Below are 23031 nucleotides of genomic sequence, written 5' to 3'. Positions count from 1 at the left end.
TTTGGCTGTTGTGTTTTGTTGTGGGAAGAATAGGTTTCACATTTTAATCTGAAGGCAGCAAGAGTAGAAACGGTGCTAATCATCTTTGAGGAATGAGCCAACTCCTGAGAAAACGTGGTCATATGTCTGACAGGGTTAAGAATTCCACTGTTCCTGTGAAACATACTGTAAGTAATCAGCGGAGGTCCTGGATGCACAGAATGGGGTGGCTTGGTAGCTGGGCCGATTCCATGGAGGGCCTTGAAGATAATGACTGAAACCTTGACCGAGTGATTATCTATCATTGTTTTCATTATAAGTAAAACACTAAAGTATATAGGAATTTCCTAAAACGCGCCCTATAAATAGAACAATCTAATCAGCCATATTCACTATATTGTAATTTTATCTGTCCCATCCCAACTGATTGGATCCATTCATTGTCAATGGGTTTCAGCACAGCATATACATGTCAACAGTATGTTTTTTAATCTTAAAATAATAAACAAGGTTACAACTGTATACCTTAACCTATACCTATCTTTCACAAAATTCTCAGTGAGTAACCTCGAGCCTACTCAATATTTACTAATCAATTTTAAATTTGGACTATTTCTCTAAACTTCAGAGAACAAAATGACACCAACTGATAACGGAACAGATTGTGTCTGTCCCTGTATGAGTCTGCAAGGGAAAAGAGCCTTTCCTTTGCATTCCCATTCAGGTGTTAGATGAATCCCAGACCTCTCACATGGGAAATGTTAGGACTACTCCAGCTTAGTGCCAACACCGGCACTAGTTTCTCCAAAGTAAAGTGGGAATTGGGGTCAAACAGCTCAGTCATGACTCACAAGAAGTGGAAAGTGTAATAAAAGAAACAAGTATTGTTTTACCTCACCATTCTTCCTCACCCTTTCACTGGTTTTGTCGCTCTGTTGTCTCAGAACAAAATTAATTGATTCTAAGACCCGAAGGGACAACTGTGATCATCTAGTCTGACCTCCTGAATAGCATGGGCCATAGAATGTCCCCAAAATAATTCCTAGAGCAGATCTTTTAGAAAAACATCCAATCTTGATTTAGAAATTGTCAGTGATGAAGAGTCCACTATGACCCATGGTAAATTGTTCCAATGGATAATTAATCTCACTGTTAAAAATGTACACCTTACTTCCAGTGTGAATTTGTCTAGCTTCAACTTCCAACCACTGGATCATCAAACTCCACATGGCAGGAACTGATATCTTTGCTTAGAACCAAAATTTTCAAAAATTACTATTGATTTTGGGTTACCTCAATTTTTGGATGCCCGACCAGAAGCACTTGAAGAGGGCCTGATTTTCAGAAGGTTGGTACCCAACTCTTTTTTAAAAATCAGGCCCCTTTAGAGATGTTTCAAATTGGGGCTAGATACCTATTAGAGCTGTTCAGAAAACAGAATTTCCATCCTAGAGGAAATTCCAATATTTTGACATTTATTTTGGGATGAAAAGACAAAATATCAAAAATTGCTATGGAACAAAATGTTCCAAAAACTTAGATTTGGAAATGTTGAAAGGAACATATTTTACATATAACATATTTTGGTCAGTTTGAAACCTCTTGGGTCAAAATACTGATTCAAAATAAAACCTTTAATTTAGAATATTCGCATCAAAATATTTTGTTGAAATTGACCTTTTCCCATGAAAAATATCGATTTTGTTGATACCCCCCCCTTTTTTTTTGGTAAAACCTTCTGGTCAAAAAAGCTTGACCAGTTCTAATATCCATACAGTGTCTAACCCAACTGCTGGAGCCTCAAAGTACTCCTGTAATCCAGATAAATGATGTGGTACTGTTTTTGTTTTCAATAGAGTATAGCAAATTTTTGAACAGAAGATGGGTCTCCACATTTCTAGTCCTGTTTTCACTACAAAAAATCCCTCCTCTCCACAAAGTCCAGTGTCTCAGAGCAGAAGTCAGCCTTCCCATGAAAATCTGAGTCTAAAATATTTTCTCAATAGACCTCTTTATGATTTACATTACATGTGTACATGTAAATCATCCTCTTCTAGGCCCTAATTCAGCAACGAATTTAAGCCTGTACTTAAGTTGATCCCTATTCAGCAAAGCATATGCACATGTTTAACTTTAAGAGCTGCTTACGTTCAAATGAAGTTAATAGGCTTTATGCCTGTGCCTAAAGTGCTCGGCTGAATATGGACTGTCTGCTGAATTGGACTTTAGTTGGAAATGATCGTATTTTCACCCCATGTCATTCAGAGGCAGCCCACACCATATACAGTAGCTACTATTATCACCAAGAGCAAGCGAACTAGTTAGTGTTCAGGCAACACCTGGATTATATTAAAATTAGAGGTAATTCAGATTAAAATTCAATTATTTTCTACCTTGCAGCAACTTTCCTTTGAAAAACCCAAAACTTTAGAGCATGTTAAAATATATTCTCATGTAAACAACATAAATCAATGGCAGTCCAAGATTAGAACAGGGTCATGTCAGAAAATGCATAAATCAGAAGATATCCATGATTTTCAATAAAAAAATCTAAAAACTATTTCCAGTGCTTGGATTGTGGCCAGATGTGCAGAACAGATGTTCAAGCTTTTGTCTGAAACACTCAAAAAAAACCCAAAACCTTTGTGTGATACACTCAGGCACAGGTGAGTGCTTCCAAGAACAGTGTTACAAACCACATTACTTTTTCATAAATGAAAGATGAAATATTTATTCTGCCTTTTCCTAGGGTTGTTATTGCAGAGGATACCTGCTGTATGACCTGAAAATCACTGAAATGGTTATAACATACTTTGCTACATTTCTTAGACCTAAGAGGGAAGAGATGTGGAGCTGCAGAAATTACAGGCCAGCGAAATAGCTGAAAAATAGCACTGCAAGAACAATGTTTCATACAAAAGGCAAATCTATTGCATGCATTACCCTGTGTGATATCTGCCACTGTCTTCAAGGGTCAAGCTGGGCGAGTTCACAGAAGCTCAGCGAGCTGGTACTTGCTTTTGTGCTCAATAATCTGAAGTATTCATATTTAAAAATTAAACCTCCTATCTTTGGGTTGCAAATATTACCTTTAAATTATGAACCACTAGTGCTGTGCTGTCTTCCTGAGTCTAAAGACCTCCTGCAACAATAGCCTTGAGAGCTGTGAACTGCCCCATTAATCTCACTGGGGTTTTAAAACTGAAATCTAACAATGCTAATTTAAATATCAGTATTGTTAAATTCCTTCACTGCTTATCAAAGTACACCAAGAAGAAGAGATTCAGATATATTATGAAGATCTGCAAAATCTAGTTCAACATCTCATTTGGGTGTTACATGTAGCTGGAGCTTGAACTCTGAGCAGGGTATCAATTTTTTTTTTTTTACCGTTATGATCTGTAAAATCGACAAACCAGAGGGGAATAAAGAAGCCTGGGAGGCATTCATGGCCCATCAAGGGGAGTCAAGCAGCAGAGCCTATGGGGCAGCTGAGACCCAGCGAGAGGGAGCTGAGCCCAGGTTGCTCAGCAGAGCCCCACAGCATATCTGAATCCCATGAAGTTCAAGCCCATCCCAAGAAGTCCAGCGTTGAACCCACATTCTGGACCTCTGAGCAGTCAGAGAGTCTCTTTTTTGCACCTCAAGAGGGTGGAACTTGATTTATGGGTGGAGTTTCAAGTGTACCACTTGTGGCTGTTGGTTCCCCCCACCACCACCACACCTCCTGAATGTATTCTACATCTAAAATCAGAAACAATTGTCTATACAGAAGGGTGAGACTTTCATATGCTAACCAGACACAAGTAGTGGTATTTTTTCCTCACTGTCAAACTGAGTATACTGTATAGCTTCTTGAATGACACTCATGTCTCATGACGCATATTGGAGAACAGCAGTAACCCTGAGATACAGCAGCATCAGAATGTATCTCTAACTGCCAGTCAAATCAAACTCCAGTGCTTAGCTCTAACATAATATCTACTATTGAGGCCAGACTTAGGCTTTTGAGGAGATGATCAGTTTTCATTTCTTTATTGTAAAAATACAATGTAAAAAGACATTATTGTAAAAAGACAATGCATTTTGATGTCCATGAGATGAAATTCCTACATTCCTATTGTTTGTATTAGAATAGCAGCCCTATCCGGATCAGTGCCCACGGTGCCCGGTGTGTATTGTACCAACACATAGTGAGAGACAGCTCCTGCTTAGAAGAGCTTACACTCAAAACAGAGAAAAACTGGAAGTGGAAACACATGCACAGACAGAAGAAGAGACTTGCTCAAGGCCACAGAGCAGGCTAGTGGCAGATCCAGAATTAGAATCCAGGTCTCCGGACTCCCCAGTCCTGTGCCCTATCTACTGGACTACACTTCCTACTGGATACCGTCATATTTGATGATGGATAACTAGTGCAAGGCAACCAGCTTTTCTGGGGCATCTCTTTGTGCTTGAGGAGGACATGTAGATGTCTTGGGGAGTTGACAGATAAGTCGGAGCGGGATTAGAGATCACCCAGAAGATAAGTGGAGCTAAGGAGCACAGGCTGAAGCTTGAAGTGGCTAGAGACTTAAAGAAAAGCAAGGCCAACACCAGTGTCCTTGTGAGGCCAGAGAAAACACAACAGACCAAAAGGAAGGAAGCAACCCAGAGAAGAATGGAAGGTCCCCGTGTATGGATGAGCAGGTGGCAATGAGTGAGGGAATGTCTCTGGACCCCACCGTGGAACCCAAGACAGGATCTGGTTGTAAGTAGAGCTGGGCAGAATGTTTTTTTGGTCAAAATTTGCTGATTCATCTTCACGGAAACGTTCTGTAGAAGCTGTTTGATTACAACAAAGTTTCTTGCCAGGTTGACTGCTTGTCTGCTCAGCAGCTCTGGTGGGCTGATGGGGAGCCAAGAGCCTGAGAGCTCGAACTCCTCAGCAGCCTGGGCTCCAGGTCACTGGTCCTGGGGCGGACCACCAAGCAGACTATGCCAGAGCCAGGGCTCCATTCCCTTTCACACTGAATTTGCAATGGGGAGGGTGTGTCATTCAGAATTAAACCAAATTTCAAAATATGGAAATCCTCTGCAAAATGGATTTACCTTTCTCCCCCCAGCTCTGGCTGTAAGGTAGAGTTATGGGCCATTCTGGAACACAGACTTCTGTCTTGACTGGATTATACTGAACACTGTGCTATCATCTCATGAGTTAGACTATACTAGGAACCACCCAAAGATCTTCCTTTATTGGTCAGCTCAGACTCACATTGAAAACACATGAAAGCCATGTCTCCCCCTTCGGAAAGAGTTCTCTCATTATCCGTAGTATAATTTTATATCAATTACTATGTTAATAAGCTAAGATCCCAATTTAAAAGCATGCTTATGGGGGGAGAGGGGGGAGGGATGAAGAAATCAACCCCATTATAATACCTAGCACTCCTACACCATCTTTTTCACCCAAGGATCTCAAAGCCCTTTAAAAATATTAATCAGCTAAAACAGGATTTATTTTTGCATTTACATGAACAAAACTGATAAGAAATGAGCAAATTCTGATGTGATTTTAATTGCATTGATATACAATAAAAAGCATATTTTGGGCAGAAAGTTCTACACAGATACTTACTGGTTTAAATATTAACTACAACTATCCTCACTAAAGCTGCTAATGTGTTTACACATTTTAATTTCTTCCATACATTTGCTTCCTGAAAGCATGTCAGAAACTAATGACAACTTTCAAGTTGGCTAGATTTCATTTTCTTGAATACAGACAAGTGGGGTTTAATTTGAAATCCGACATCACTATAAAATATTAAAATCGGAACACAGTGGTTTTACAGTTTATCTTCAGCCAAGTGACTGAAGTGAACTTGTACAAAAGCGGGCCAGAGTTAGCTGAAAAAGAATGATGAGTCAAAATCATATCAACATGTTGATACATTCTAAATCATCACCATACTAACAGAAAACAGCATTAAGGCTAATCAAATCAAGGAGTTAAATTAAAAACTATAAAGCTACCTAAAAAATAAAATGAGATATGCTGAGCAGCACTGAAGGATCATCTATTCAAAGTAAAACACGTTTTGAAAATAGGTTTACTCTAGCTGGGTGAAGAAACTTCCTCCTCTTGTCTGAAGGAGGAAGGGAAACTTGAGAGCAGCGGACAATTACCAAGAGGTAGAACAAAAGAAGCAGGTGACCCCAGCAGAAGTTGACAACGGGACTCACAGGGGGAAAGTGGGAGAAGAGTGACATTTTGCACCAGATTAAGATGAGGGAAGCTGCTGCAGCAGCAGGCTAGCAAGGGGTTGGAGGACCTTGCCTGCCTGCCTGACGGGACATAGATGGTCCCTCAAGGATTCCCACGGGAAGGGTGAGCTAGTGAGGGACATTGTGTTTAGGATGTTTTATTGTCTTGGGTGATTGTACTATCCTGTGCTTCAAATGTTAAATATAAAGAGCATAAAGTTGAAAAAACTGTACATTCTTTGTAAATAAACAGGATTGCATCAAAGAAATACCTCACAACATCAACAATTTCTCCACCTAGTGGAAACAACCTGGTTTGGCTAATTGCTCAGGTCAAAAAGGGTAACAATATTATATTGATTTTTATATTATATATTTTGGATTATGAACCCAGAGCTGCACCAGCAGCATATGGTGCAGTGTACTCTCGGGTGTCCGGCTACCACTGAGAAAGCTGAGATGAAGGGGACTGGCCAAATCAGTTACACAAGCACCTGTCCATACCACAAAAAACAATGTTTCAAACTGGCTACAGGGAGGCAAACTGGAAGCCTGAGTCTCTGGCAGGGGCAAAATACAGTTAGCTACTGATTATTTTAACTTTGGGCTGTGTGGATAACAATCATGACACGAACTAGTTATAAACTCTGAGAAGAGCTGTAGTATGGATGGAGTCTTAGTGGCTTCACCTCTTCAGACCGTTGAAGGCATCAGTGATCCTTCCTAGAGCTCTGGATAGAGCACAATAGCTGCCATTATTGTCCGAGCACTACCGCACAATTACTGCACTGCATCAACAGCTACCAACAAAACCTTACCATTGCCTCTAGTCACACTTGTATATAATGTACAATAACTTCCTGAAGTTTCCTCTCCTCAGCGCACTTGCACAGCCTCCAAGACTAGGAGAAAGCTATCGGACATTTTGGCAGGTGTTATAATAAAAACAGATAAAACCCACAAGGGAGAAATGTAATGGTCATGCTGCTACTGTTCTAACTCCTCGCAGAGTGTTACCATGAATCAGAGCACAAACAGAGGCTTTTGTGCATGTTACTGCCATGTCCACTGCCACAGCAAAGCAACAGGGCCTGAAAGGCAACAGTGTGTTAGTGCGGCTTGTGACAGCCACAGAAAATTGGTGATAATGCTACAGCCCTGACAGCACAAGAGCAAAGCCTCACTCTCTGTACCACCTCCTCCATTGTCCAAACTGGTACAGGACCAGGAGGTAAAGATAATGAGAATTAATGAACTTCCAACAGACGTCATACTCACCAGACGAGATTCTGATTTCAGTTACACTAGTGTAAATCTGGAGGAACTCCTTTAACTCCAGATTTACACTGATGTAATCCAAATCAGAATCTGGCCCTCTGACCTCAGCTGAATTCCAGCTAACATCTTCTTCCAATGTTGGGTAGGAAAGCAGAGAATCTGTTGGAAACAAGGAGAAAATTGGCGATAGTCTGTGGAGGAAGATTGGAGAATCTCTTTCTTTCGCTTCTCTCTTATGGGGAATTAGCAAAACCAGCTGGCTGATGCTAGCTGGCAAATGCTATTTCAAACACCTGTGGGCCAGGCACTATATTTTTGAAACACCGTCTTTATCAAATGCCAGTTGCTAGGCCAGGTGAGAGAACCATGAAAGTGCAAATCCACAGACACAGCCAGGTTTTCCACTCCCTTCCCCCGCCACATTCCTCTTTATTGCTGTAATTTTCCCCGCCCTTCAGGCTCAATGCTTGTAAAAAACACAGAAGAGCTAGCTCCAGCCAGACATATTCAAGTTACTAACACCACATACTAATACACTTGTTAAAATGTCCACATTAAATAAGATTAACAGTATTTTGGGGCGGGGGAGAGGGGGGGAGAATAATACTAAATCAGGGGGCCCTTGAGATGCTCGGGGCCCTAAACAATTGTTTAGTTTCTTTATGCTTAGCACCACCACCGACCTTTAACGTGATTGGTAAGTGAGAAGTTTAGACTTCCAAATCCCACTGGCAACTTTAGTTCTCTTTCTGACCAAAAACTATCGGTCTATCTAAAATCTGTATAGTCTCCATCACCTTAGCTTCTGAGAACCTAATTAGCTGACCTATTAATTTTAAAAGTGGCAAAGTTAAAGGATGATCTCTCCCTATATTCTAAACACACTAATTTTATATTCAAATATAAAATCACAGAAAATTAGCATAATCCAGATGTGCTATTGTCTAAATTCCCAACCCAGAGGAAAACAGACCTTAAAGTACAATTGCTAAAGAAGGGTGACCTTACCAACGGCAGTAACTGGAAAGAAATCACATTACTCTCAATGCCTGGAAGCATCACGTGCAACATTATCCCAGAATGTATCAAGAAAAAAACAGATTTCCAATTTAGAGAGGAACAAGGAGGTTTTAGACCACTGAGATTACATGAAAACCATATTGTTGTTCTCAGACATATTATAGAACAAAGTGTAGAGTGGCAAGAGCCCATTGTGATACATTTTATTGATTTCCAGAAGGCTTTTGACAGTGTACGCAGAAACAGTCTTTTGAAAATTATGGCATACCAAGAAATACGAAGAAAAATAATTAGAATCATCAAGGATCTATATGCTAATGCCAGATGTGCCATCAGAGATGGTGACAACATCAGCCAATGGTTTGTAGAGACAACTAAAGGCAAGCAAACAACTTTCATAAACTTGAAAAGATTTGGAAAAATAGCATGACTGGCACGGATACTAAAACGTGAACATTTTACACCAGCATCATGTCTGTCTTTTATGGAGCAGCGTCATGGAAATCTATAACAGAAATTGTTAAGAAGATGAACTCATTCTGAAGTAAATGCTTGCAAAAGATTTTCTGAATTCATCTAAAATAATTTATTTCAACATCAGAAATTTTAAGGAGAGCAAACCAACCTAATGCATCAAACATGGTAAGATGATGATGATGGACATATTTGGGACATGCTTTAAGGATGTTACCAACATGACTTCCATAGCAAGTGATAATAGGGACACTACCTGGAAAAAGAAAAAGAGGGCAAACCTAGAGAAACATTATGCAGAACAATAGAGAAAGAAGTCAAATCCATTGACATGACACTCAGAAGCCTGAACAGACCAGCACAAGACTGAAATAAATGGTAGAAACTGGTGGCCGCCCTATGCACCTGGGGGTGCAGGAAGATAAAGAAAGAAAAAAAGATTGTCCAAATTCTGTCCTTGGATGTACAGGCATGGGTAATGCAGATCTCATTAACTTGAAGAGATACACATCAATGGACAGAATTTGAAAGACTGAGTGTGGACAGATAGAAAAAGTTCAGACATTCATGAAATCCCTGCCTTTGTTTATTCACTATTATGACTTTTAATATAAAAAAAGATAGTACAGCTTATCATTATTAGGAAGGGGAACACACTGCTGATGGCAGAAAATTCACCAGAGATTTCAAATCTCATCATTCCTAGTTAATTACAGCAATACTCAATCCCTTTGGTTTTCACAAAATCTCTCCATGGGCAATGTTTATCAAACAGATTCAAATAATTTACTTCAGTTTTGTCTAGAACTGTTTCCAGCTTATCTCCACCAAATCCCTGGATGAATTTGATATTAACATTACCAGTAGAATGTTATACAGACAGTACATGGCAATCAAAGAAAGAATAGTTTCTAAAATAACCATTTTCTTTTAAAAAAAAAACCTAAAAATGTCTTATCAGCTGAGATAAAAAGGGTAAGGGACCACATTCTCCCCTTGACATACATGTGTAAGTCCCATTAATGCCAATGGGAGACAACCGTATTTTTACTGAGGGGGAAACAGACTCATCAACGACTTGCTCTTGTACCACTGAGGTCAATCGGCACTTTGCTATAAACTTCAATGGCAGAAGATCAGATCCTATTTGCATAAGATAGTCATGTGCAAAAGTACTGCAATCATCAGGACATTTGTTAAAAATCTTCACTTTAATTTAAGATCGTGTTTCAAAACAAAACTAAAATGAAAGCCATGACTAATCAGGACTATTTTGGCTGTATCTTCTGGGATAGTTTCACAGAGTAAGATGAAGAGCCAGATCATGCAACTCTTTAAGGTATGTCTATACTGCAATTTAAGCCCAGGGTTAGTGGGACTCAAGCAGGACCGGCTCCAAACACCAGCAGAGCAAGCATGTGCGTGGGGCGGCACAATGCCAGGGGCGGCATTTCAGCCTAGAGCCTCAAGTCAGCTGACTCATATTAGGGAACCCCGGGCTTGAGCATCTACATTATATTTTATGGGTTAATACTGACCTGAGCTGCTGCTGTTGGCCAGGTCGGGTGGGGTGGAGGGAGGCTTCCATTTTCAATAGAGAGGGTTGCAGATTGTTGGGATAGAGAGGATCAAGGAAGTTGTCCCATGGAATTGTGGGATACTTGTGGATGACTCCAAGGACTTGAGTCAAGTGGGGCTGTGGCCACACTGCAAAGAAATAGGGCTCGGACCCTGGGTCCTGGCTTCACTCAAACTCAGACCCTCCAGCCCTGCAGGGTTCTGGGCCTGTGGGTCCAAGCTCTGGGTCAGTGCAGTTGCAGCGTAGATATGCTTTCCTAAATTGGAGACTTACTTATTAGATGAATAGCTTTCAGTGCCAGGTCTGATTATAAACTACTCATTAAATTAAAGGTTTCAGGACTGTAAAGCTTTGCAGAACTAGCAAATATACAATAACTTACTTGCAGAACTGCGAGTCAAATACCCAACTGACATAAATCAAGCTGAAAATCTGGACCTGAGAGCTCTGATACCTAGGTCTAGGTATTAGAACTACTTTGGGACAGTGTCTCTATTGCAAGAGACCACCCAGTGTGCACCAGCAGTGAGGCTCCCCCACTAACAGCTGAAATCACTGAGAGCTATGTTCGATGGTGAGCCCTGAAGACATCTTGGCAAGTGGCGGGCTGACAGAGAGGGCCAGAGCAGAGCCCCGCAGAGGCGTGGCAATCGGCTGGCGGGACAACGAGAGAGTGCCCAAGCAGCAGAGCGTGTACGGTGCCTCCTTACCCCCACTTCCACCCAGGGTGGGAGGTGAACTCTGCGGATGAACCTTTTGGCTGCACTGGCCAAGGACAGCAACTGTGAGTGGGGTGCAGAGAAGGGACAGGAGGTTAAAGGGACTTTTGGGTTGCTGGACTTAAGACCCTGAGGGGAAAAGGACACTGCCCAACATTCTTGGGGGTGGGTCTTTTGCTCATGGTTTATGTTTATGAACCCTAGTTGTGGTGTTTTCCCAATTTAATGCTGAGTTACTTCCCTCCTTTTATTAAGTTTTTGCTACACTCAGACTCTGTGCTTGCAAGAGGGGAAGTATTGCCTCTTAGAGGTGCCCAGAGGGTGGTATGTAATTGTCCCAGGTCACTGGGTGGGGGCTCAAGATGGTTTTGTGTTGTATTGTTGAAAAGGAACCCCTAGACACTGAACCCAGCCCTTGTTGCTGCTGGCTCCACCTGGCAGAAGGTTTACACATATATACATATATAGGAATATTTTTAAAGGATGGACAATTTCAATTCTGTTAATTGTAAGTGACCATAACACAAACCAGTTCAGCTAAGATAGATTAATTTTAAAACTACACACTTTGTTAAACACACTATGGAAACAATTTAACACCTAAAAAAGTGTTATAGAAAGATATGCATGCATCAGACCCATTCCAGTCCCAAATGTATGTATAGACTTTATTAAAAAAAGGGATATTTTCTCCCTGAGGAACGCCAAACACAGTTCTTCATGAATATGTATAATTAGATGTTCTCTGTGAGTGAGAAGTAGTAATTAATTCAGTGTTAAACATCACAACCTATTACTTGAACTCCATGGCAACCAACATTGCCAAAAGAGAAAATGAATTTTCAAAGCCTATTTTTAAATTATTACATTTATACATTTTCCAAAATTTCAAAGCAGGCTTGCACTATTTTTAGACAAAGACAATAGAAATTAACTTTTTCAAGTGATAAGGAATAAGCTCATTAATGAGGGAGGTTATAATTTTTTTGACACAAAAGAATGACTTGATGGCAGGTGAACTAAGACTTCTATGAGATTGGGGTTATTTTTTTTGAAGGTACAGAACTGAAAATGTAAGACAAAAGGTGACTGATATGTACAGTTGTCTCAATGTGATAAGCAAAGCACTCTGAGAAGCATATTTTCAAAGTATGCCTCATGGTTTCAACCACATGCCTATCACTGGCTTTTAGATGCGATTGGACCACCAGAGAACATTCTGAAATTCTGCACTTTAATAGTTTGTTTAGTGATTTTTTTTCCCCTGTATCATCTGGTACTTATCCACACTCAAAACAGTATGTGGAAATGTTACTTTCATTGCATTCCATTAAGGACAGGTGCAAGCTGTAGAACGTTGATACAGATTTCAAATCGACTTTGGTTCAGGGATGTTCAGAGCGGACAACCTTATTTTTCATGGAATATGAAAGTTCATTATTTGCATCGGATTCTTAGCTAAACAAACTCAAAGGGAAACATTTCCCCGAAGCATCATTTACTTCAGAGGAATGAACCTAGATGATTGGGTGGCACTGATACCAGGTCTGCCGTGTTTCACTGGCTTGTAAGTGATGGACAACTCACCCAGGTAGTGGCCAATCATCTCGGGCTTGATTTCCACCTGGTTGAAGGTTTTGTCGTTGTATACGCCAACAATGCTGTATACGCCAACATTGCCAACAATGCTCACCATCTCGGGGAGGATGATCATGTCGTGCAGGTGAGTTTTGACTACCTCTGGCTTCTCCATGGGAGGGGCCTCCTTCTTGGCCTTGCGAAGGCGCTTCAGTAGGGAATGCTGCGTACGACGCAGGCCGCGGTTCAGACGCCTGCGCTGGCGAGCACTGTACAGCTGCATCAGCTGCTCGTAGGACATATCAAGGAGCTGATCCAGATCAACACCTCTGTAGGTGAATTTCCTAAAGGTCTGTTTCTTCTTCTGTTCAACTTCCGCCATCTTGGCTGCGTCTCCTTCCGAATAGACGCAACCAAGATGGTGGAAGCTAAACAGAAGAACAAACTCAAAGGGAGCCTCTTATCTTGATAACGCAGTAGGATTTATATGGGCTGCTCCCACTATTGTTAATCCATGCAATGATCAAAGAATAAAACCCATTGTGTCTCTCTCTTCACAAGAAAGCTGTGGCCTACTCTTTGACAATACCGAGGTTGCAAGACTATTTTGGTTCTCTTAATATGTAGTAAGTGGGGGCTCAGTGCTTCCCGCTCTTTATATGGGCAGAGTCAAGCAAAAACCGGCAAAAAAGGGGCAAGGTACCGAATCCCCTGCTACATTCTCCCTCTCTCCCTAGAGTCAACAGAAGAAGCCCTCTCACACGATTACAATGGAGTTAAGGCATACTGGGGAAAGTGAAGCCGCTCTTCATGGCAGGATCTTCTAAAGACCTAGCGGAATCCACTTGAAACTTAATGTTGCTCCAAGCTCCACACCTACTAGCCCCCTCAAAGAGGTAGGTGGCAAAACCTGTGGCAGCATGGGTGGCTAAGGGTGCATCATAGAGAGGCCCACAGGGGCCTCACACCCCATGCAGATGTTTCTAGAGCAACAGGAGGATAAAACATAAGCTCCACAAAGATTCCAGGCTACTCTAACCCCCACCCCAACCCCCGCACTCCACCCTCAAGAAGGCATATTTTCTCCTGTACTTCTCATTACAAAATTCTGAGGGTTTATCTGAGTAGGTTTTTATACCATGAAGAATATAGCTGGTCTATGTTACATTAAACCTACTGAAGAAAATAATTACATTAAGGAAACCTTCAGCATAAGGATGAAACAAATAACTACTTATGCTAAACAATCTGTTCCACCTTATATTTAGCTGTGACACTGAGTACCTTTCCCAGACCTGAAGAAGAGCTCTGTGTAAGCTAGAAAGCTTGTCTCTCTCACCAACAGAAGCTGGTTCAATAAAAGATATTACCTCACCCACCTTGTCTCTCTAATATCCTGGGACCAACACGGCTACAACACTGCAAAAAACAAATACAGGACATTTAGGGGAATTAACACAGCCAAAATGTCATACTCTTTCAGGATATAACTTCCTCAAGTAATTGTTGTGTACAAATATTTTTGCATATTGTTTGTAGTGCTGATCTTGGGAACTAAGAAACATTGGTTAACTCTGCAAAGAATTCCAAAATAACCCTTTTAGTTGAAAACTACTATTCAGTTCAGAACTCTGAAATGGTAGAATCGTCCCTGTAAGTTTTCATTAAGACTAAGCTGCAGGCAATTAATTTTTTTAGAAATAGTAAAGCTCAGATGTAAATCCGGAGTTAGGGCACTGAAGTCAATGGATTTACTCCACATTTAATATCAGTGTAAATGGGATCAGAATTTAGCCCTCTATATTGCACTGAAAACAGTCACAAATCAGGCTGAGCAATGGAATCACCATGGCGCTATAAACAAATGCAAAAATAACTTCACTTCTCAAGACAATTATTATAATGTTACTATCTTAAAAAGACTTATAATTGGAAGCCAAGAAGCTGTCATAATAGAAGAAACAAGTAAAGTAGAAATGATTTGTCAGCAGAACTCTGGATTAGGTCAAGCCTTAAAGATGCAATCAAACCTTTTCAGATACGAGATCCAGTTACTGCAGTGCATTATATGGCTGGATGCAAGAAAGCTGGGGTTATTTGAGTAACATCGCTCACCCTCTCCAGTAGCCAGTGGGATGAGTTATGTGAAAATAGAAGGAGGAGACAGAGCATCAGTAAGGAGTAAGCAATAGGAACCCTACTAGTAGGTTGTAATTTTGAGAGGCAGTATCAGGCAGTAAGGTGCAAATTAATGAAGAGTGGTGATTGCAGCTGTGGAGAGAAAGTCCAGACAAAAGACAGGGGCCTGGAGGAGAAGAGACTGCTTGAAATAGGAAGAAAAGGCGTGAGCACAGGAGTAATGGCCTTAAAGTGAGTAGAGGACCAAAGAACTGATTAGAGTCTCTGGCAGATGAGAAAGACGCAACAGAGCTGGGGATAGATACAGAGAAATGGTCCTTGGCAAGGAAAGAAAAACAGAAAGACACATGCTCAGCTGCAGGGCGAGAAAGCATTTCTGAGGCAATCGACTCTGGGTGATCTGTTCAGACAAGAGGCCCTTATTAAACAACAAAAAAACCTCACAATATTCCACTGTCATTGTCCAAAACACTGTAGTAGCTTTTACACCACCTTATAAATCAGAGACATTTTATGCCTCAAAATGTGAACTGTATTCACTGCCTGCTGAGCAATTTCCCTTGAAGGAAAAGTGCCTTCTACGAAGAATCTAAATTCTAGTACATTTAATACCACACCAAAATTCTCTCTCTTTAGACTGGAGAACTCAGCTGGATCCTAATTCAGGAAAGCACTTAGTGCAATTTAAGTACATGCCTGAGTGCTTTCCTGAATGGAGGGGAAGGGGGGAGATCTTTATCACAGCCTGACACAAGCACGGGGTGAGAGACAGTGCTTATCTTTTACTCAGAGCTAAGGCCTGATCCAGCAATCCATGTGCCTTTGTAACTCCTTGTGAAGTCAGCAGTTGTGGGCGCACCCAGGGATTGCCACATTACGGTCTAATTAAAAGCAGGTAGAAAAGCTTCCTCTGACATGGACAACAGGTGAGTGTCCGAATGAACCAAATGCTCAGCCACCAGGGAGCACTGAACTAGAGATTCTGCTTTCTACAAGAGTGTCGTGTAATGAAAATAGCACCATGACTCCAATACAAGCTGAATATATTAGTGATCAAAAAAAGTCCATCACGCCCCCAAAAAGTAAATTTTTTTTTATTTTGAGGCAAGTTAATATTGTATTTCTGTTCTTTTTTATAACTTCTTGTCTGAGAAGGTTTAAATGTTAAAATTTCCCCCTGCCTGCATCAGCCATTTTCTCTGAGAAAGGAAAGAGATCAGACATTAATTGGCCCATTCCTATGAAGACAAGTGACTGAGGTTCCCCAGCAGGATACTGGATGTGATGAGGAAGCGTGGGGCTAGCTGAGGTTTCTGTCAACTTGCCTGTCAAGCAGATCTAAGAATAACACGAGTTGCTGCAATTAGCCACTTATTTGCATTCAATTTAAAAGTGAGACTTCATAAACAAAGTCCTGTCAGCAAATATTTAAAATGTTTATCAGAATTCCTTTTTCTGATGAGAAGCAGTTCAAGAAAATTGGGTTAGAAGTTAGCTACTTTATGGCCTAATGAAATAACTGCTCATACTGTTCTGTAACTTTGCTGATACTATGGGACACCGATATTATTGACCTCCATAGCGCTATGACAATTTATACCAGCTGAGGATTGGCCCCTGCATAGGCTCGATGGCAAAGAATTCTCCAGTGTCTTTCAGAGAGTAAACAGACAGAGATAAACTTCTCAGCCCAGATTTTTAACGGTATTAGCTACACTCAGCGTTGCAGGGTCTAACTGCTTTAGGCACTTGGCAGCCTAAATCCCATTGACTGTCAATGAGATTTTTGACTCCTCAGTGCCTAAATCACTTTTGAAAATGAGACTTTGGTGTTGCAAATCTTACAAAGGGGGGGAAAAGACAAAAATACTAAACCATGGAAAGGACGATAAGTAACTTCCTTCCAAAGAGAAAAAAATGATCATAAACAAGGAAGGATTATTTTGTTCCAAATCTGAGCTTGAGAGGAGGTGGCTCTGCTAGCACCAAGAACTGGGGAAGAGGCGATGGAGGAGAAGTAGCACCTCTGCAAGTGCCTGGCATGAGGGAAGGGGCAAGAGGCTCTGTCAGCGTGGAGCAGAAGATGGTGAAAGGGGGCGAGAGGTGGCTCTTCTCATCACCTGGAAGAGGAGAGAAGCCTGCTCGCTGACACCTGCTGGAGTAAAAGCAGGAGGCAACAGCTCCCCGGTTGCAGTGGGCTTACCCTAGATGGCCCTGCTGGACATAGGGTGACCAGATAGCAACTGTGAAAAAATGGGACAGGAGGTGAGGGGTAATAGACGCCTATAGAAGAAAAAGTCCCCAAAAACGGGACTGTCCCTTTAAAAACAGGACACCTGGTCACCATAGCTGGACAGCACCCAGGAATTACCAAACTAGGACAGGAGCAGAGTTGGGGGGTGCAGGCTCATCCACCTTCCTGGAGATTGTGGAGTCAAACGTGGGCGGGCAGGTATATGTGATGCAGTGTGTGGCATGATGGTGTCAGTGCAGGATTTGCTACTCTGGTGCATGTTCTCACAGCAGCAGCAGACAGGTGAAATGCCCCAGGGCATCTTCCTCACCTGCAACCTCTTCCGCTGCATCCTGGAGCCTTTAAACGAAAAATGTATGGCCAGCCAAAGAGTTTTAGTGGATTTTGTAGCCTTCTACTTAAAGTTGCCTATCCTGCCATATAAGTACTTAGAAAATGTGTGAGATGCTTGTTCATTTATGCTATTTGTGCCACAATCAGCATTTCTTTGCTTTTATAATAAATATTTTATGATAGTTTATATAGAATAGAATACACTTATAGAGGTTACCATTAAAAAGTCAGCATTTGTCAACCCTGCTAAAATACCACATTTATCAGCTATCCTTAGAGCAGAAAGTTATTGTTTCTGTTAGACAACGTTGTTGATTTTTCAATGTCAGTCACCTTGGCTATTCAAATACTGAGACCCTAAAATACAAAACACTAAACAAGTGAACAATAGTTCATGACATAAAGCATGACATAAAGAGATTTCATGACAATTTATTATCCAAGATCTCTCTCACTTATCATTAGTGATTCTGCCATCTGGGTAAAAGATCAATGAAACCAAAATTGCCTACAAACGAAAAGAAAAACCCTTAAACCAAGAAGAGGAAACAAGTCCAGATTCTAGCACCACTCTGTGGCCAGTACATGAATGGTAGGCATAGTAGTATGAGCCTACATCAAGTTACTGTACATGGGTTCAATCATGGTGATGCTAATGCTCAACTACTTTAATGTCTCCCTTGTTAATAATTCCACACTTGTGATCAGTTAGATATCAATGCTCACCTATGTCTCCTCCTAATTCCTAGTAAGAAATTCCCAACTACATAACAGATGCACAAGTGCACGATGGGATGAACATAAGTTCATAATGTCACTCTGTTACATGTGTTTTCTCATGGCCCGTGGGTTGGAACAGCTGTGATTTATGAGCAGTGTCTTTGACTAATAGTATGAGACACTACCAGGTCTATGACAATCACTTCCTCTTTAATAAATAGATTCTCCCTCTCTTTCAGATAGAGATTTGTATGTGTATTATGGTATAATATGCCCAAACCTGTTTCATTAGTAATGAGTGGGTATGGCAATAATAATCTTTAAGAAAATATAACAAAACAATGCCATAGCAACAGGCCGGGCCCACAACATTTTGGCACCTGAGGCAAGGAGCTCGAATGACGCCCCGATGTCCCCTCACTTGGGCCAAAACTTTGAAAGGTCTCAATTCTGCCTTCTTCCTGTTCTACTCTTCTCATGGTACTGCTCTGCTACTTACCCCAATAAAGGAGAACTAACAACTTAAAATGCCTTGTTCAAAAATGTTAAGTAACACTTAACTTACATTTGCTGTTCAGGCATTTGAAAGTTTTCTTGTCTACATAGTAAACACTGACATTTTTATCTGTTTGAATAATCAAAGTGGTGCTTTCCGGGCCTTCTTGGTTGCAAAAATTTGAACTGCTTCCTGCTGAAGGTCCACAGTCTAGGCCAGCTCATGCTCTATTGAAATGGTTGCAAGGCCGACCAGCCTCTCCATCCATTCCCAGTCTCTATTCAAGCCTAAGTTAATTGTATCCAGTTTGCAAATTAATTCCAATTCAGCAATCTCTCGTTGGAGTCTGTTTTTGAAGTCTTTTTGTTTTAATATTGCGACCTTTAGGTCTGTAATCGAGTGACCAGAGAGACTGAAGTGTTCTCAGACTGGTTTATGAATGTTATAATTCTTGACATCTGATTTGTGTCCATTTATTCTTTTACGTAGAGACTGTCCAGTTTGACCAATGTACATGGCAGAGGGGCATTGCTGGCACAGAGGGGCATTCATGGCATATATCACATTGGTAGATGTGCAGGTGAACGAGCCTCTGATAGTGTGGCTATGTGATTAGGACCTATGATGGTGTCCCCTGAATAGATATGTGGACACAGTTGGCAATGGGCTTTGTTGGAAGGATAGGTTCCTGGGTTAGTGGTTCTGTTGTGTGGTGTGTGGTTGCTGCTGAGTATTTGCTTCAGGTTGGGGGGCTGTCTGTAGGCAAGGACTGGCCTGTCTCCCAAGATTTGTGAGAGCGATGGGTCGTCCTTCAGGATAGGTTGTAGATCCTTGATGATGCATTGGAGAGGGGGGCTGTAGGTGATGGCTAGTGGCGTTCTGTTATTATCTTTGTTGGGCCTGTCCTGTAGTGGATTACTTCTGGGTACTCTTCTGGCTCTGTCAATTTGTTTCTTCACTTCAGCAGGTGGGTATTGTAGTTGTAAGAATGCTTGATAGAGATCTTGTAGGTGTTTGTCTCTGTTTGAGGGGTTGGAGCAAATGCGGTTGTATCGTAGAGCTTGGCTGTAGACGATGGATCGTGTGGTGTGGACTGGGTGAAAGCTGGAGGCATGTAGATAGGAATAGCAGTCAGTAGGTTTCTAGTATAGGGTGGTGTTTATGTGACCATCGCTTATTAGCGCCGTAGTGTCCAGGAAGTGGATCTCTTGTGTGGACTGGACCAGGCTGAGGTTGATGGTGGGATGGAAATCATGGTGGAATTCCTCAAGGGCTTCTTTTCCATGGGTCCAGATGATGAAGATGTCGTCAATGTAGTGCAAGTAGAGTAGGGGCATTAGGGGACGAGAGCTGAGGAAGTATTGTTCTAAGTCACTATAAAAATGTTGGCATACTGTGGGGCCATGCGGGTACCCATAGCAGTGCCGCTGATTTGAAGGTATACATTGTCCCCAAATGTGAAATAGTTATGGGTGAGGACAAAGTCACAAAGTTCAGCCACCAGGTTTGCCGTGACATTATCGGGGATACTGTTCCTGCCGGCTTGTAGTCCATCTTTGTGTGGAATGTTGGTGTAGAGGGCTTCTACATCCATAGTGGCCAGAATGATGTTTTCAGGAAGATCACCGATGGATTGTAGTTTCCTCAGGAAGCCAGTGGTGTCTCGATGATAGCTGGGAGTGCTGGTAGAGTAGGGCCTAAGGAGGGAGTCTACATAGCCAGACAATCCTGCTGTCAGGGTGCCAATGCCTGAGATGATGGGGTGTCCAGGATTTCCAGGTTTATGGATCTTAGGTAGCAGATAGAATACCCCAGGTCGGGGTTCCAGGAGTGTGTCTGTGCGGATTTGTTCTTGTGCTTTTTCAGGGAGTTTCTTGAGCAAATGCTATAGTTTCTTTTGGTAACCCTCAGTGGGATCAGAGGGTAATGGCTTGTAGAAAGTGGTGCTGGAGAGCTGCCGAGCAGCCTCTTGTTCATATTCCGACCTATTCATCATGACAACAGCGCCTCCTTTGTCAGCACAGGAAGCGGTAGACGTATGCACAGAGCAACAAAAGCATTTGGAAAGAGGGTGGTCATCGTATTTGTGCACATATATTCCAGAACAGTCTTTGGAGTTGATCCTGCTGAAATGTATCTTGAAAGGACTTTCAGTTCATCACTAAATCACTCGCATCAATATTGCGCATGTCATCATGTGTCAACACTGTCTCTACTGCCCTGCATTGCTGGTGTAGGTCTTCTTCAGGTATAGTGAGGGGTTTTGAATATCATACAACATCCCAAATATACTGCTGTGATCCTTGAGCTGCATGAAATGTTCTTCAACTGACTATATTGCACAATCTAGCACCTGGTTAAAGAATTCAACTTTGAATTGTTGTTTGGGCTATCTTATGGGATTATCCCATGCCTTGCAATCAAAATGTCTTCTTCTTCAGTGACTCTTGTATTCTTGAATGGGTGGGAAAATAGGTTCAGTGTGAAGTTCCTCTGCCAACTTCTGTGCACTCTTCAGAACATTTTGAAATCCTTCATCTGACCGGTAAGACTAGGTATGACTTTGCTTTGTCCAGTTGTTCCAATGCTCCAGATATATCAAGGTCAACACCTTGGAGTCTCTTGCTTACAATGGTTATTTCAAACAGTATGTCATGCCACAACACTAAGCCACATAGAAATTTAAAGTTATGTATGTTTCTGGTGATTCCATTTCCCTCTGCCACTGTTCTCCCACGAACAGTTCCTGTCATAGCATTATCTTCCATAATGGCAACTATGGCATCATCTATCTTCCCAATTTGGTGTTTGATAGGCTTTATCCCCTCCACTCGACTTTCTCATCGTGTGGCACTCAGTGGTTTCAGTGTCAGAGAAGATGTTCCCATATGTTGCTTCAAAAATTGCCCATCAATGAGTGGATGCAGAAAAAAATACATAGCTGCTTTGAATTACATTAAAAAATTCAGCAGCCTCACTAGAAGCTGATGCTGCATCACTGACCACCAAGTTCAATGAATGAGAACTGCATGGGACAAAAAGAGCTCGAGAGTTTAACTCTCAGATCCGTGTCTGTACTACTCTGTTCTTTTCTCTCATGTTAGCACCATTATCGTAGCCCTGACCTCTCATGTCAGCTATCGCAATTCCCTTATCTTCCAGCTTTTTAAGAAGCACATTTCTCATACCAGCTCCTGTAGTATCATCAATGTCAATAAATTCCAGAAAATGCTCTTTGACAGTCACCATTGCAGGGGCATTTTCACTAGGTTCTGTTGTTGTTACAAAATGCACCATTAAAGTCATTTGTTCCAAATGGCTGATGTCAGGTGTGCAGTCCAGAATAACAGAGTAATATCTTGCTGACTTCAGATCTGCCACAATCTTCTGTTTGACTTTTGTTGCCAGTAACTGTATGATCTTATTTTGAATTGTTTTTCCAAGGTAGTGGGGTGTGTACATTTCTTGGGTGGTGACTCTTCTTAGATAATCCTGGTGAACAGCATCAAACTCAGCCATCAGCTCCACAATCTTAAGGAAGAAAAGGAGTACTTGTGGCACCTTAGAGACTAACCAATTTATTTGAGCATAAGCTTTCGTGAGCTACAGCTCACTTCATCAGATGCATACTGTGGAAAGTGTAGAAGATCTTTTTATACACACAAAGCATGAAAAAATACCTCCCCCCCACCCCACTCTCCTGCTGGTAATAGTTTATCTAAAGTGATCACTCTCCTTACAATGTGTATGATAACCAAGTTGGGCCATTTCCAGCACAAATCCAGGTTTTAAGTTTCCATCGTTTGGCACATACAGCTGATCTGAAGTGCCACACAGTGCTAGGTTTTGGGCAGCAAGCATTCTCTCAATGCAATGAGCCTTTTGAGAACATTTTGCCAGTAAAGAGACTCTGATGCAATCTTCTCTTGATGCTGATCATCTATGGTGACCTTTAACCTTAGTCTCGTCTCAAGCTCTTTCCACCTGTGGAATGCTCTCTGGTGATTTGCTGCCTTCTCATGGCATGTCAGATTTCTAGCCAGATTTTTCCAGTCCTTTGTTCCTGTAGAACCCAATGTGCCTGGATCATTAGACTGGAAGAGTTTGCAATAAAAATAGTATGCAGCATTCTGGGTTTTTGAGTACATAAGTCATGGCCTCTCCACTTTATCACCATTGGGGATTTCACGCCAGGTAATGTGTTGGATAGAAACTT

The 23031-nt window shown here is 41.6% G+C and overlaps 1 protein-coding gene and 1 pseudogene across 1 annotated transcript in view; both read right to left on the bottom strand.

The window, feature by feature from the left end:
* CPNE4 (copine 4) overlaps window positions 1–23031 on the bottom strand; it is a 335322-nt gene that overhangs the window by 180174 nt on the left and 132117 nt on the right. The window lies entirely within an intron of this gene.
* On the bottom strand, window positions 12787–13262 carry LOC140907393 (small ribosomal subunit protein uS19 pseudogene; annotated as a pseudogene).

The sequence above is a fragment of the Lepidochelys kempii genome, chromosome 2, assembly GCF_965140285.1.
Source record: "Lepidochelys kempii isolate rLepKem1 chromosome 2, rLepKem1.hap1, whole genome shotgun sequence".
In the NCBI taxonomy this organism is placed as follows: Eukaryota; Metazoa; Chordata; order Testudines; family Cheloniidae; genus Lepidochelys; species Lepidochelys kempii.
This window is presented reverse-complemented; position numbering and strand designations above follow the sequence as displayed.